The sequence below is a fragment of the Nycticebus coucang genome, chromosome 18, assembly GCF_027406575.1.
Source record: "Nycticebus coucang isolate mNycCou1 chromosome 18, mNycCou1.pri, whole genome shotgun sequence".
Taxonomy (NCBI): domain Eukaryota; kingdom Metazoa; phylum Chordata; class Mammalia; order Primates; family Lorisidae; genus Nycticebus; species Nycticebus coucang.
The window spans coordinates 52698603-52713291 of NC_069797.1; positions in this window are offsets into that span (position 1 = coordinate 52698603).

Genomic DNA, 14689 nt, shown 5'->3' on the forward strand with positions numbered 1-14689 from the left:
CAGATTTGCAATGTAGAAAGTCTTAGATGAGAAAGAATCATTTATTTTATTAACTTTAAAAGTGGATGTTTCCAAATTAATTTTGCTAGTAAATTAAACTACTGCACTCAGCCCCTATTGACTGGCATATATAGAAGAAATGGTCATTAACATTCTTCACACTACACTCTTACTGCCTTTTACAATTTTTTTACTCCAAAATCATGTAGTTAAAGGATAATGAACAATTTTGTTTAGTCCCTACAGCACAAAATGCAAACTAGATCAGTGATTCTTTTGGTGGAAAATTGTATAATTCAAGAAAAGACAAAGAAATAAATGTTATTTTTCAAAATAAAGCAAATAATAAAAAGCAACAAAAGAGAAGGAATTCATATCTAAATATCATTGAAGGCAGAAATCTTCAGTGAGATAATTTTGTTTTTAAAAACTACATACCTTCTAAGTATTTAAATTATTTTAATTCAAAATGAATCCATAACAATGTCAAACTCCATGAGGTTAATTTGATTTTAACCACACAACATGTATGCATTTAAAGACTAAAAGAATTTTTCTAGCTGAAAAGTAAATTATTTTTGTTTGCCTTTAAAAATTTTTACTCCTGATGATAAAATTAATTGATTTTACTCCATTTCAAAGTTAAGAGTTTTTTTTTCCTCAGGAGCTGCTGCAAATAGTTCAGAGTACCTCAGGAATATTGCTGCAATAGTTTTTTATTTTTCTAAGTTTAAAAGACTAAGACATGTATTATTTACTAGTATTTCATTGCCAAAATATTCACTGAACACACTTAAATCTGTCTTCATATACAAAGCAGGTTTACAAAGAAAAGGCATTCAGCCTAATAATTTTTTTTTTTAAGAAAAACTGGTTGTTTAACTAAACAGATATAATTCTAAAAGTGATTTCTGATGTTCATGAGTTAACAATCTAGAAAGAATTTGAGCTCACCCACCTCTCCTATAAACTTTCAAAACATATATATTATTAGGACAACTGAATTTCCACTCTTAAACATAACCTAAAAATACTGGGTGAGCATTTATATGATAAAATTATGGAGTACATTTTTAAGATTTTCTTTTCATTCCTAAAATGTGTTTATAAAGTGTGTAGAAGCAAATATCAGGATTATTTCTAAATTTTGAAAAGAGGTTTCTGATCCCTCCTTTTTCCTACCTTCTTCATCCTCCTGCCCCTCCCCCTACCACTCCCCTCTCTCTTCCTCCCCCTCCCCTTTTGTTCCTCCATTTTTCTTCCTGCTCCCGACACTGTCAATTCCTTTCCTCCTCCCCCTTTACCTTTACCCTCTTTTCAATTTTTCTTTTTCCTTTGTTGCATCTCTGCCCCTTTTATCTCTTCTCCTTTGCCTATGACCCTCAACTTATTTCTTCCCTCTTTTTAATTGATAAACCTATCCAAACTTTCTGTCCTTTTTCCTCTGTTTCTCCCACTATCAGTAACTTATTCCCATTCAAACTGTTATTTCTAGTGCAGGGGAAGGGTTCAGAGATGCCTTCGTTGTTTTATACACCAAACGGGGAAATTTGGTATGTTTTTGAGGAGAATCCCAGGGTGATTCAGACCCTAGAGCTCCCCGACCCCAGGACTCCCTGTTTTTATGTGCTGAACATTCACTAGGCACTTCTTTGTATTACTTTTCTGTGTTTTGTGTTGCTTGTAAGTAATTTTGTTATTAGCATTTTATGTATCAAATCCTTGAGGGCAAAGACTAGATATTGCCCAGAGATTCTAACACAAGGCTGAAAGATGTCCAGTAAAAATACATTGACTAAGACATGATCAGCGTGATCAGATAAGATGCTGCATTTAAGTCTGAACGTGTCTTTTTTTTTTTTTTTAAATAAATACAACACATTCATCAGATGAAATATATGTAAATTTAGCCCAGCCCAGCGGCATGTGTTTGTAGTCCCTGCTACTGGGAAAGCTGAAGAGGATCTCTTGCAGCCAGGAGTTTGAGGCTGCAGTGTACCGTGTGAGTAGTCATCACACTCCAGCCTGGGCAGCATAGCGAGACCCCCTCTCTTTGATAAAACAAGAAAAAGATAAGGAAATAAATACAGGTAAGTGTAATAATTTAAAAGGCTAATTAGCATACATCAAGAAGTGCAACCAAGGGGCATCTCTGAGATTATTACTCCTAAATTCTATGCCCGTAACAGTCCTATGCCTAATGTCAGTTAATCAGCACACTTTCCCCCTGTTTTTGGTCATGATAACTCAGAATTCTCCTCAACTCAGGGCTTCAGGCAGTATGGCAACCATCAGTGTCCCACATCGCTTTGCCATTCTGATTTGCCCTTATGCCCCACAGCCAGGATGACAGTCTCCAGGTGGGAAACTACATACACCTGCCAAGAGTCTCTTAGAGTTTCCTTCTTAGAATGCAGCTAGCACCCCATTAACTAGGTAAAGATTTGCCATTCTGTATGTCATCCAAAGCAAAAACATCATTCCAAAACAAGCTTCTCTTGGGAGGCTGAGGCAAGAGAATCGCGTAAGCCCAAGAGTTAGAGGTTACTGTGAGCCATGTGACGCCACGGCACTCTACCCGAGGGTGGTACAGTGAGACTCTGTCTCTACAAAAAAAAAAAAAAAAACAAGCTTCTTCTCAGTAACCCCTAGGCTGTCTAGCCCTTGCCCATAGCAGATGTTTACTACATGTCCTAGCTATCAATACTGCTATGAACAGTCAAAAAGAAGGCAAACCAATTTTACAGCAGGCTAAATTAAAACTGAAATTAAGCAGGACATGAAAATAGTAAGGTTGGGGTTTTTTTATTTATAATACACATTACTAGGAAGAATATAGTGAAATCAAAACATTCTATATTTCTGTGTGGGAGAACAATTTTAAACATCAGAAACTTTTAAAAATTCATACTGTCTTACTTAAAAATTAACTTTTCTATCCAAAATCCAATATGTAAAAAAAAAAAATTGCTGTGAGCTGTGACGCCACAGCACTCTACCCAGGGCAACACCTTGAGACTCTCTCAAACAAACAAACATCATATCTTAAAAAGAAATGAAATTCTGGGTGGTGCCTATGGCTCAGTGAGCAGGGTACTGGCCCCATATACCGAGGGTGGTGGGTTCAAACCCAGCCCCAGCCAAACTGCAACAAAAAAATAGCTGGGCGTTGTGGCGGGCGCCTGTAGTCCCAACTACTTGGGAGGCTGAGGCAGGACAATCGCGTAAGCCCAGGAGTTGGAGGTTGCTGTGAGCTGTGTGATGCCGTGGCACTCTGCTGAGGGCAATAAAGTGAAACTCTGTCTCTACAAAAAAAAAAAGAAAGAAAGAAATGAAATTCTGATCCCTGCTTAGTCATGGGCAAAACCTAAAAGCATTATGCTAAGTAAAATAAGCCAGACACAAAAGAACAAATATCCTATGGTTCTTAATTAGTGCAAAGTTTCAATTGAGAATAATGAAATTCATGAGATGGAGAGTGAGGTGGTTGCATGATAGTGTGAATGTACTTAATACTACTGAATTTTAGGCTTGAAATAGTTAAAATTGTAAATTTGTTGGGTCTACTTTATCATAATTTTTACAAAGCAAAAGAAGTGGAATTGGCTTCTTCAAAATCTAAAAAGAAAAAAGCTAACAAACATGTATTATTTATAACTATTAAGACGAAAATCTATTCACCTTGTTCAAAAATAGAGGAATATTCAAGTAACTCACTTGATGGAATAACTATTATGTTCAAAAAGGGTTTAGAAAATTTTGAGGAAAATGTTACCAAATAAAGCACAACACAAAATTGAATATTTGTATTCATATAGTTCATATGATTGGAACCTTTTTTTTAAAGCTAAATGTGCACACAAGATTAGAAATTACCCTACAGAAACTCTTGCACATTGGTATCCAGAAACACGTACAAGAATATTCCCAGCAGCATTGTTTATAATAATGAAACTAGAAACTGTACAAATGTTCATCACCAGGAGAACAGATGAGCAAAGCCTGGTATAGTCATGCTACGAAGCACTACCGAGCAAAGCCAATGAATGAACTTCACCAACAGGTTCCAACTGGAACGAATCTCATAATGTTGATCAACAAAAACCTAGGAAGCTGGGCGTGTCAGTGGGTATCTGTGTCAGTGAGTACCTGGGGAGGCTGAGGCAGGAGGACTGCCTGAGCCTAAGAGTTCAAGTGTAACCTGAACAATGTAGTGAGACCCTCAGCTCCAAAAATAATTAATTATTTTAAAGACTTAGGACTGGGCGGTGCCTGTGGCTCAGTGAGTAGGGCGCCGGCCCCATATGCCGAGGGTGGCGGGTTCAAACCCAGCCCCGGCCAAACTGCAACAAAAAAATAGCCGGGCGTTGTGGCGGGCGCCTGTAGTCCCAGCTGCTCAGGAGGCTGAGGCAGGAGAATCGCGTAAGCCCAAGAGTTAGAGGTTGCTGTGAGCCGTGTGACGCCACGGCACTCTACCGGAGGGCGGTACAGTGAGACTCTGTCTCTACAAAAAAAAAAAAAAAAAAAGACTTAGGACTGAAAAAATATACTTATTATGGTTCTATTTAGATAAGTTCAAAATTGTGCAAAACTAAACAATATGCTGTTTAGGAATACATTGAGAAGAGATAAAATTTTAAGGAAAATAATGATAGGCTCGGCACCTATAGCATAGTAGTTATGATACTGGCCACATGCACCAAGGCTGGCAGGTTCAAACCCAGCCCAGGCCAGCTAAATAACAATGACAACTGCAACGACAACAAAAAATAGCTGGGTGTTGTGGCAGGTGCCTGTAGTCCCAGCTACTTGGGAGGCTGAGGCAAGAGAATCACGTAAGCCAAAGAATTGGAGGTTGCTGTGAACTGTGATGCCAAGGCACTCTACCAAGGGCAACATAATGAGACTCTGTCAAAAAAAAGACAATAAGAAAATAATGATAATCCAAAATTCCAGAGTGTGGTTAATTCTGGGGAAGTAGTACAGGGCTGATTGCAGAGGGACACAGAGGGCACTTCAAAGACATTGAGAATGTTCTAGTTCTCAATCTGATTGGTAGCTATGCAGTGTTTATTTTATTCTTTTTTTTTTTTTTTTTTTTTTGTAGAGACAGAGTCTCACTGTACCGCCCTCAGGTAGAGTGCTGTGGCGTCACACGGCTCACAGCAACCTCTAACTCTTGGGCTTACATGATTCTCTTGCCTCAGCCTCCCGAGCAGCTGGGACTACAGGCACCCGCCACAACGCCCGGCTATTTTTTTGTTGCAGTTTGGCCGCCACCCTCGGCATATGGGGCCGGCGCCCTGCTCACTGAGCCACAGGCGCTGCCCCTATTTTATTCTTAAAACTGTACTTGTAAATTTGATATTATCTTTGTTTTCTTTTTTTTTTTTTTTGTAGAGACAGAGTCTCACTTTATGGCCCTCAGTAGAGTGCCGTGGCCTCACACAGCTCACAGCAACCTCCAACTCCTGGGCTTAAGCGATTCTCTTGCCTCATGATATTATCTTTGTTAAATATAAATATTTCATAATGAAAACTAATTGGAATAACAAAAAGTCTAGAAAGAAATTGGTTTTTTTTTTGTAGAGACAGATTCTCACTTTATGGCCCTCGGTAGAGTGCCATGGCCTCACAGCTCACAGCAACCTCCAACTCCTGGGCATAAGCGATTCTCTTGCCTCAGCCTCCTAAATAGCTGGGACTACAGGCACCTGCCACAACGCCCAGCTATTTTTTTGGTTGCAGTTCAGCGGGGGCCGGGTTTGAACCCGCCACCCTTGGTATATGGGGCCGGCGCCTTACCGACTGAGCCACAGGCACCGCCCTAGAAAGAAATTGTTAACAGTGATTGTCTTTGGGGCGGCGCCTGTGGCTCAGTGAGTAGGGCGCCGGCCCCATATGCCGAGGGTGGCGGGTTCAAACCCAGCCCCGGCCAAACTGCAACAAAAAAATAGCCGGGCGTTGTGGCGGGCGCCTGTAGTCTCAGCTGCTCGGGAGGCTGAGGCAAGAGAATCACGTAAGCCCAAGAGTTAGAGGTTGCTGTGAGCCGTGTGACGCCACGGCACTCTACCAGAGGGCGGTACAGTGAGACTCTGTCTCTACAAAAAAAAAAAAAAAAAAAAACAGTGATTGTCTTTGGCTTGGAGAACACTAGTGGTCTCTCTCTCTCCCTCTCCCTCGCCACCCCACCTCATCTGTTTCACTCCCTCTTGACTCATAGTTTTCAAATTTTCTGTACTGAGTCTAGTATATGTCTATAACAAACTATGAAAAAGTCAAATCAAGCCAGGCATGGTGGCTCACACCTGTAATCCTAGCCCTCTAGGATGCTGAGATGTGTGGATTGCTTGAGTTCATGAGTTCAACACCACCTTGAGCAAGAGTGAGACTCTGTTTCTACTAAAAATAGAAAAACTAGCCAGGCAGGGCGGCGCCTGTGACTCAAGGAGTAGGGCGCCAGTCCCATATGCCAGAAGTGGCGGGTTCAAACCCAGCCCCGGCCAAAAACCACAAAAAAAAAAAAAAAAAAGAAAGAAAAACTAGCCAGGCACTGTGGCAGGCACCTGTAGTCCCAGCTACTAAGGAGGCCGAGGCAAGAGGATCTCTTGAGACCAAGAGTTTGAGTTTGCTGTGAGAGAGGATGATGCTACAGAACTCTACCCAGGGCAAGTAGAGTGAGACTCTGTCTCAAAAAAAAAAGAAAGAAAGAAAAAAAGAAAAAATTACCCAGGTGCTGTGGTGTATGCCTGTAGTTCCAGCTACTCTAGAAGGCTGAAGGAGGATTGCTTGACCCAGAAGTCTGAGATTGCAGGGAGGTATGACAATGCCTCTGCACTCTAGCTCAGGCAATAGAGTGAAACACTGTCCAAAAAATAAATAAATAGGCCGGGTGCTGTGACTCATGCCTGGAATCCTAGCACTCTGGGGGGCCGAGGTGGGTGGGTTGCCTGAGCTCACAGGTTCAAGACCAGGCTGAGCCAGAGTGAAACCTCATCTCTAAAAATAACTGGGCATTGTTTCAGGTGCCTGTAGTCCCACCTACTTGGAAGGCTAAGGCAAGAGAATTGCTTAAGCCCAAGCATTTGTGGTTGCCATGATCTGTGACACCATGGCACTCTATCCACAGCAACAAAATAAGACTCTGTCTCAAAAAAAAAAAAGAAGAAGAAGAAGGAGAAGGGCCAGCAGTGGTGGCTTATGCGTGTATTCCTAGCACTCTGGAAGGCCAAGGCAGGTGGATTGCTTGAGGTCAGGAGTTCGAGACCAGCCTGAGCAAGAGCGAGACCCCTGTTTCTAAAATTAGCCATACATGGATGGAGCTGGAACATATTCTTCTTAGTAAAGTATCCCAAGAATGGAAGAAAAAATACCCAATGTACACAGCCCTACTATGAAACTAATTTGGGACTCTCACATGAAAGCTATAACCCAGCTACATCTTAACAATAGGGGGAAGTGGGAAAGGGGGGGGTGGGTAGAGGGAGGGGAATCGGTGGGATCACACCTGTGGTGCATATTACAGGGGTATTTGTGAAACTTGGTAAATGTAGAATGTAAATGTTTTGGCACAGTAACTGAGATAACGCCGGAAAGGCTATGTTAACCACTGTGATAAAAATGTGTCAAATGGTTTATGAAGTGAGTGTATGATGCCCCATAATCATATCATTGTATACAGTTATGATTTAATAAAAAAAAAATAAATAAAATAAAATAATAAAATAAAATAAAATAAAAAATAAAATAAAATAAAATATTGAAAAAATTGAAAAAAATAAAATAAAATAAAATAAATAAAATTAGCCAGGCACTGTAGCAGGTGCCTAGAGTCCCAGCTACTCAGGAGACTGAGACAAGAGGATCACTTGAACCCAAGAGCTGGAGGTTACTGTGAGCTATGACACCATGGCACTCTACCAAGGGTGCCAAAGTGAGACTCTGTCTCAAAAATAAATAATAAAGTCTTCTGGGAGAAAAGCTTTGTGACCTTGGGTTTGGCAAAGATAGCTGAAATGTGATGCCAAAAGCATGATTCTTAAGAAGCCAAACTGATAAATTGAGCTTTATCAAAAATTTAAAACTTCTACTTGTCGGGGCAGTGCCTGTGGCTCAGTCAGTAGGGTGCCGGCCCCATATACTGAGGATGGTGGGTTCAAACCCAGCCCCGGCCAAACTGCAACCAAAAAATAGCCGGGTGTTGTGGCGGGCACCTGTAGTCCCAGCTACTTGGGAGGCTGAGGCAAGAGAATCGCTTTAGCCCAGGACTTAGAGGTTGCTGTGAGCTGGGTGAGGCCACGGCACTCTACCGAGGGCCATAAAGTGAGACTCTGTCTCTACAAAAAAAAAAAACTTCTACTTGTCAAAAGACATTTTTTTTTTTTTTTTTTTTTTGTAGAGACAGAGTCTCACTGTACCGCCCTCGGGTAGGGTGCCGTGGCATCACACGGCTCACAGCAACCTCTAATTCTTGGGCTTAACATGATTCTCTTGCCTTAGCCCGCTGAGTACCTGGGACTACAGCTGCTTGGGAGGCTGAGGCAAGAGAATTGCTTAAGCCAGTGGTTTCCAACCTTCCTAATGCCTCCTAATGCCACGACCCTTTAATACAGTTCCTCATGTTGTGCTGACCCCCAACCATAAAATTATTTTCGTTGCTACTTCATAACTGTAATTTTGCTACTGTTATGAATCGTAATGTAAATATCTGATATGCAGGATGTATTTTCATTGTTACAAAGGGGTCGCGACCCACAGATTGAGAACCACTGGCTTAAGCCCAAGACTTTGAGGTTGCTGTGAGCTGTGACACCACAGCATTCTACCCAGGGCAACAGCTTGAGACTCTGTCTCAAAAAAACAAACAAACAATGTTGGGCAACATATTTTAGGGCTGATTACATGTATAGTAGTCAGGCTCTAGGCTGGTCCTCAGTGATCTCCACCTCTTGGGATTCACACTTGCATGTAGTCCTCCCACATTGTACCAAGATTGGTCTAGCATATATCCGAAGTGATAGTATATCAGTTCCAGAATTAGGTTTTAAAACCTAATTGCAGGCTTGGCGCCTATGGCTCAAGCAGCTAAGGTGCCAGCCACATACACCTGAGCTGGCAGGTTCTAATCCAGCCCGAATCCAGCCTGGGCCCGCCAAACAACAATGATGGCTGCAACCAAAAAATAGCTGGGTGTTGTACACCGGGCGCCTGTGGTCCCAGCTACTTGGGAGGCTGAGGCAAGAGAATCGCTTGAGCCCAGGAGTTGGAGGTTGCTGTGAGCTGTGATGTCATAGCACTCTACCCAGGGCAACAGCTTGAGGCTCTTGTCTCAAAAAAAAAAAAAAAAACTAATTGCAGCTTTCATCTTGGGTGTCTGTCTTCTTCCTCTAGGGGAAAAAGCCATGAAGTGAAAAGTCTTTGGAGGGGCCCACATGGTGAGAAACGGAAGCCTTCCACCCCTTCCCTTTCTTTTTTTTTTTTTTTTGTAGAGACAGAGTCTCACTTTATGGCCCTCGGTAGAGTGCGGTGGCCTCACACAGCTCACAGCAACCTCCAACTCCTGGGCTTAAGCGATTCTCCTGCCTCAGCCTCCCAAGTAGCTGGGACTACAGGCGCCCGCCACAACGCCCGGCTATTTTTTGGTTGCAGTTTGGCCGGGGCCGGGTTTAGAACCCGCCACCCTCGGTATATGGGGCCAGCGCCTTACCGACTGAGCCACAGGCACCGCCCCACTTCCCTTTCTAACTCCTCACTGTCGTCCTCCTCCCACAAATAAGTCATAGGAGTGAGCTTTCAGACTGATCCTACAGCCCAGGACAAGTCTTCTACGACTATAGCTCAGCCAATAGTTTGACTGCAACTTCCTGAGAGACCTCGAGCCAGAAACACCCAACTAAGCTGCTCCCAGATTATTCCCGAGCCTCAAAAACTGTGTGAGATAATATGTGTTTGTTTTAAACTGCTACGATTTGGAGTAATTTGTTACACAGCAAAAAATAACTAATGTAATCGTGATACATTGTAACATAATGTATCTTCTACATATATAGGTCACTGCAAAAATTTTGAGACTGTGTTGTGATTCATTATTTCACTTCTTTTTTTTTTTTTTTTTTGTAGAGACATAGAGTCTCACTGTACCGCCCTCCGGTAGAGTGCCGTGGCATCACACGGCTCACAGCAACCTCTAACTCTTGGGCTTACGCGATTCTCTTGCCTCAGCCTCCTGAGCAGCTGGGACTACAGGCGCCCGCCACAACGCCTGGCTATTTTTTTGTTGCAGTTTGGCCGGGGCTGGGTTTGAACCTGCCACCCTCCGCATATGGGGCCGACACCCTACTCACTGAGCCACAGGCGCCGCCCCATTATTTCACTTCTAAGAAACACAATTGACAGTGTCCTTTCCGATTCGTCTGTGCAAATTTCAACTCACTGGGCTTATTGATGTTGCTGGGAGGATTTCATTTGTTTCTGTCCACACGGATTTTGGAGTGTGTGTGTGTTTCAGACAGTCTCACTCTGTCACCCTCAGTAGAGTCATGTGGCATCATAGCTCACAGCAATTACAAACTCTTAAGCTCAAGAGATCCTCTTGCCTCAGGCTCCCAAGTAGCTGGGACTACAGGCACACCACAATACCTGGCTATTTTTAGAGATGGGGCCTCATGCTTGCTCAGGTTGGTCTTGAACTCCTGAGCTCAGGCAATCCACCCACCTTGGCCTCTCAAAGTGCTAGAATTATAGATGTGAGGCACAGTGCCTGGCCTGTTTCTTGATTTTTGTGTATCTCAAAACTTTCCTAATGACCCACGTACATGTTTCTCAAATCAGTTATGTTGAGGTAGGAAGTATTACATTCCTTGTTTTACAGAAAGGCAAAGTGAAGCACAACAAGATCAAGTTGCCCTAAATTACCCTGCTAGTAAGCATAGCATAGACTGTCTCTGAAGCCCTTGGTCCTAAGATGGACTTTCACAGCCTTCTCTGTCCCAGTTGCTGCGTGGAGTCATCTTGGCTTTATTATTTCAGCTTATTTAATTTTCACCATAGAGTAAGGCAGGAAAGATTATTCCAGATGATACCACCAGCCAACAGGATGCCTTCAAATTACAAGACACTTACTTGTAAAGAAGGCAGGGAAGGTTTTGTCATCTTATGTCCAATTCAGAGATGGGCAAGCTACGGTTCAGCTGGTTAAGGGTTTTTTCCAAAGCCAAACACAACTTTGGGAGTGGAGAGGCTAGTGGAGCTGGGGCTTGAATGCAGTCTCCTGACTTCCTAATCCTTTCTCTCTGTCCCACTAAGCTTCTCCCTAATCTAATTAAGGGTGATATGTTTTCTGAAATTGCAGAAGCCTCACTCACCCACTCACCCATGCAGGAGTTCGGGGAGCAGGGAGTTTCTGTTGGGGTCTCTGGAAACTGTTCCATCCAGAAAGGGAAAGGAAGGAAAAGCCCAGCCCTCTCACTCCTCTCTCCTTTGCTTGGGATGTGTTCCCACCAGGGAGACAGAGGGGCTCAGGAACTCTGCCCTTTCTGAGAGGTCCAGCCCCTGTGGCCTTTCTTTTTTTTTTTTTGTAGAGACAGAGTCTCACTTTATGGCCCTCGGTAGAGTGCCGTGGCCTCACACAGCTCACAGCAACCTCCAACTCCTGGGCTTAAGCGATTCTCTTGCCTCAGCCTCCCGAGTAGCTGGGACTACAGGCGCCTGCCACAACGCCCAGCTATTTTTTTTTTTTTTTGGTTGCAGTTCAGCCGGGGCCGGGCTTGAACCTGCCACCCTTGGTACATGGGGCCGGCGCCCTACCGACTGAGCCACAGGCGCCGCCCCGCCCCTGTGGCCTTTCATCCTAAATGCACAACCAATTCCTTCCCTTCAGTAGGACTCCCGGGAAGTGAGAACCCTGTGGCCATCCCCTCCCATTCTAACTCTTTGCTACAGTTCTCCCACAGATCAGAGTAGGTGGCAACTACTAAGGGCTTGAGCTATTTTTCTGACAAACACAAACTTTGAAAACAGCAAGAAAGATTGGGTTTAGGAGAGCTAAGAAGAGACTTTCTTTTTTTTTTTTTTTTTTTTTTCTTTTTTTTTTTTAATTTGGCCGGGGCTGGGTTTGAACCCGCCACCTCCGGCATATGGGACCGGTGCCCGTACCCGCTGAGCCACAGGCGCCGCCCAAGAAGAGACTTTCAAACTGAGCACAGCAGATGGCCAGGAAAGGCTGTCGTATATTCTTCTTGAAGACCTTTCCAGAAAGTATCTATCTTGACCTAAGTGGTGTTGGGGAATGGTATGGGCAGTTTGGGACCATGACTGTGTTTGTGATGTGTTTGGGAAGGAGAGCTGGAAGTAGTCCTCCCAGGAATCAGGATAAACCAGCAGAGTTCATCCAGGCATCATGTCACCTCTTTTCTCTTAGACAGATCAGAGAGAGAACTGGGCTTTCTGAGTCAGCCAGTGAGTTTGAAAACCAAGTGCACTTCAAAACCAGAGTCCAAGGCAGGGAGGCTGCAGCCAGCCATCTGAGTCACCCTGACCTGGCTGCTGAGCTGAGCCTGGAATGTCTGCAGTGGCCTTGGGGGGTGTTAGCGGTGAGTCACCAGTGGGGGCTGGAAGAGCCAGCAAACCCTGTAATGCTCTGCTGTTCTAGTTCTTGTTCCTGGGGTCCCAACTCAGAACTCAAGAGGAGCTGGGAAGTAGGGCTGTGGATTCTCTTTCTTGCAACAGTACCACCCATCATCCCTGGTCTGCATCTTACTCCACTGATTTCCTGACTTTTTTTTTTGGAGACAGAGTCTCACTATGTCTCCTTTGGTAGAGTGCTATGGCGTCACAGCTCACAGCAACCTCAAACTCTTGGGCTTAAGCGATTCTCTTGCCTCAGCCTCCCAAGTAGCTGGGACTACAGGTGCCCGCCACAACGCCCAGCTATTTGTTGTTGTTGTCATTGTTGTAGCAGGTCTGGCTGGGTTTGAACCTGCCAGCCTCGGTGTATGTGGCCAGCGCCCTAACCACTGAGCTACGGATGCCAAGCCTGATTTCCTGACTTCTGTGACTGCCTAGGTACTCCCCATCCCTACATACTTGCTCCCCTGCTTGGGCTTCAGGCCAGTTGGAATGTCCTCTCTGACACTTCACATCCTGAAAATTCTCCATAGAGGAATGGGGGGGGGGGGTTGTTACCTCCTGAGCCTTCTCCCCACCCCAAAGCTGCACAGGACTCTGCACGATGGGACACTTCTTCAACAACATAGAAAAGCTGTCTGAGCTGCCAGTTAGATTTATTGGAATATTTTGATCATATCCAGCAGGCCCTTCCAATCACCAGAAACTTCTCAAGGTCATTTTTCCCTTTTCCTGCCTCCTCAACACTCTGTGGGGGGGCTTTTGGGCATACCCTGGATGTTTGGTTTATTCTCTGACCTTCCCCCCTTCCCCAGCCCTTCCCACATTGCTCTGTTGCTCCTGGGAAGTATGGAGCTTATAGACTTGAGCAGGATCTCTGAGCTTGGGGGCCCATCCTGCCTCTTCTTCCTGGACTCCCTTCCCCTCCCTGACCCCAGAGCCCAGGCCACTTCTTCTGGTCTGTCCACTGCTTGAGGGCCAAAGATCAAGGGAAATTGGGAGGGGGCTGCAGAGAATGGATGGGGTGGACTTAAAGCACACTGGCCTTTCGAGTAGACCACCCCTAAAACCAATCGACAGAGTACCAGGCAGGGACTCACAGCTGCTGGAATCCATCATAGAACTTTCCTTGACTCCAGTTTGATATATTTCAGGGTCCCAGAGAAGGGTGTCCCCTTTTCTTGAATATCTTCTGCCTCTAGGTAAGGGCGATCAGGGTTTTTTTTTGTTTTTTTTTTTTGTAGAGACAGAGTTTCACTTTATTGCCCTCGGTAGAGTGCCGCGGCATCACACTGCTCACAGCAACCTCCAACTCCTGGGCTTAGGTGATTCTCCTGCCTCAGCCTCCAGAGTAGCTGGGACTACAGGCGCCCGCCACAATGCCCGGCTGTTTTTTTGTTGCAGTTTGGCCGGGGCTGGGTTTGAACCCCCCACCCTCGGCATATGGGGCCGGCGCCCTACTCACTGAGCCATAGGCGCCGCCTGGGCGATCAGGTTTTGACACAAACCCTTCTGAGCATATTAACTGTTACATAGCAGGAAGCAAGATCACAAGCAGTCCCCAAAACCACTCTGGAGGTCAACTCGGAATCCATGTCTAATGTCTGCCCATTGGTAGCTAGGAGATGGAATTTGGAGAGCTTGCCTAGGGAGAAGTTTCTCTAGATGGTGAGAAATAGGTGGGCAGATAGGTAAGGTTTCCAGGAGGCAGAGGTGAGTAGCCCTCTAAGTCCCAGTTCCTCTCATCCCACACATGCACTTAATTTCATGCTGGATCTGCTCCCAGGCTAGGGAGTTCACCTGGAAAGGAAAGTGACCTTTATTAGGACCTGGAGCTAATAGGCAGAGCATGAGCTTGCTCCATTATGGTTCCAAATACCCATGGCAGTGGAGAAAGGGGAGCCTGGAAAGGAAGTCTTGGAGGTCTGCCCAAAATGCAGTCTGTGCCCTGCCCCTTCTGGACTGAGAGCCCCTGTGGACAGAGCCATATGCTCAGTATGTGGAGAAAAGCAAAAGAGTGCACCCCAAGGAATCTCTAGGCTGAGCAAGGGACACACAGCCGTTA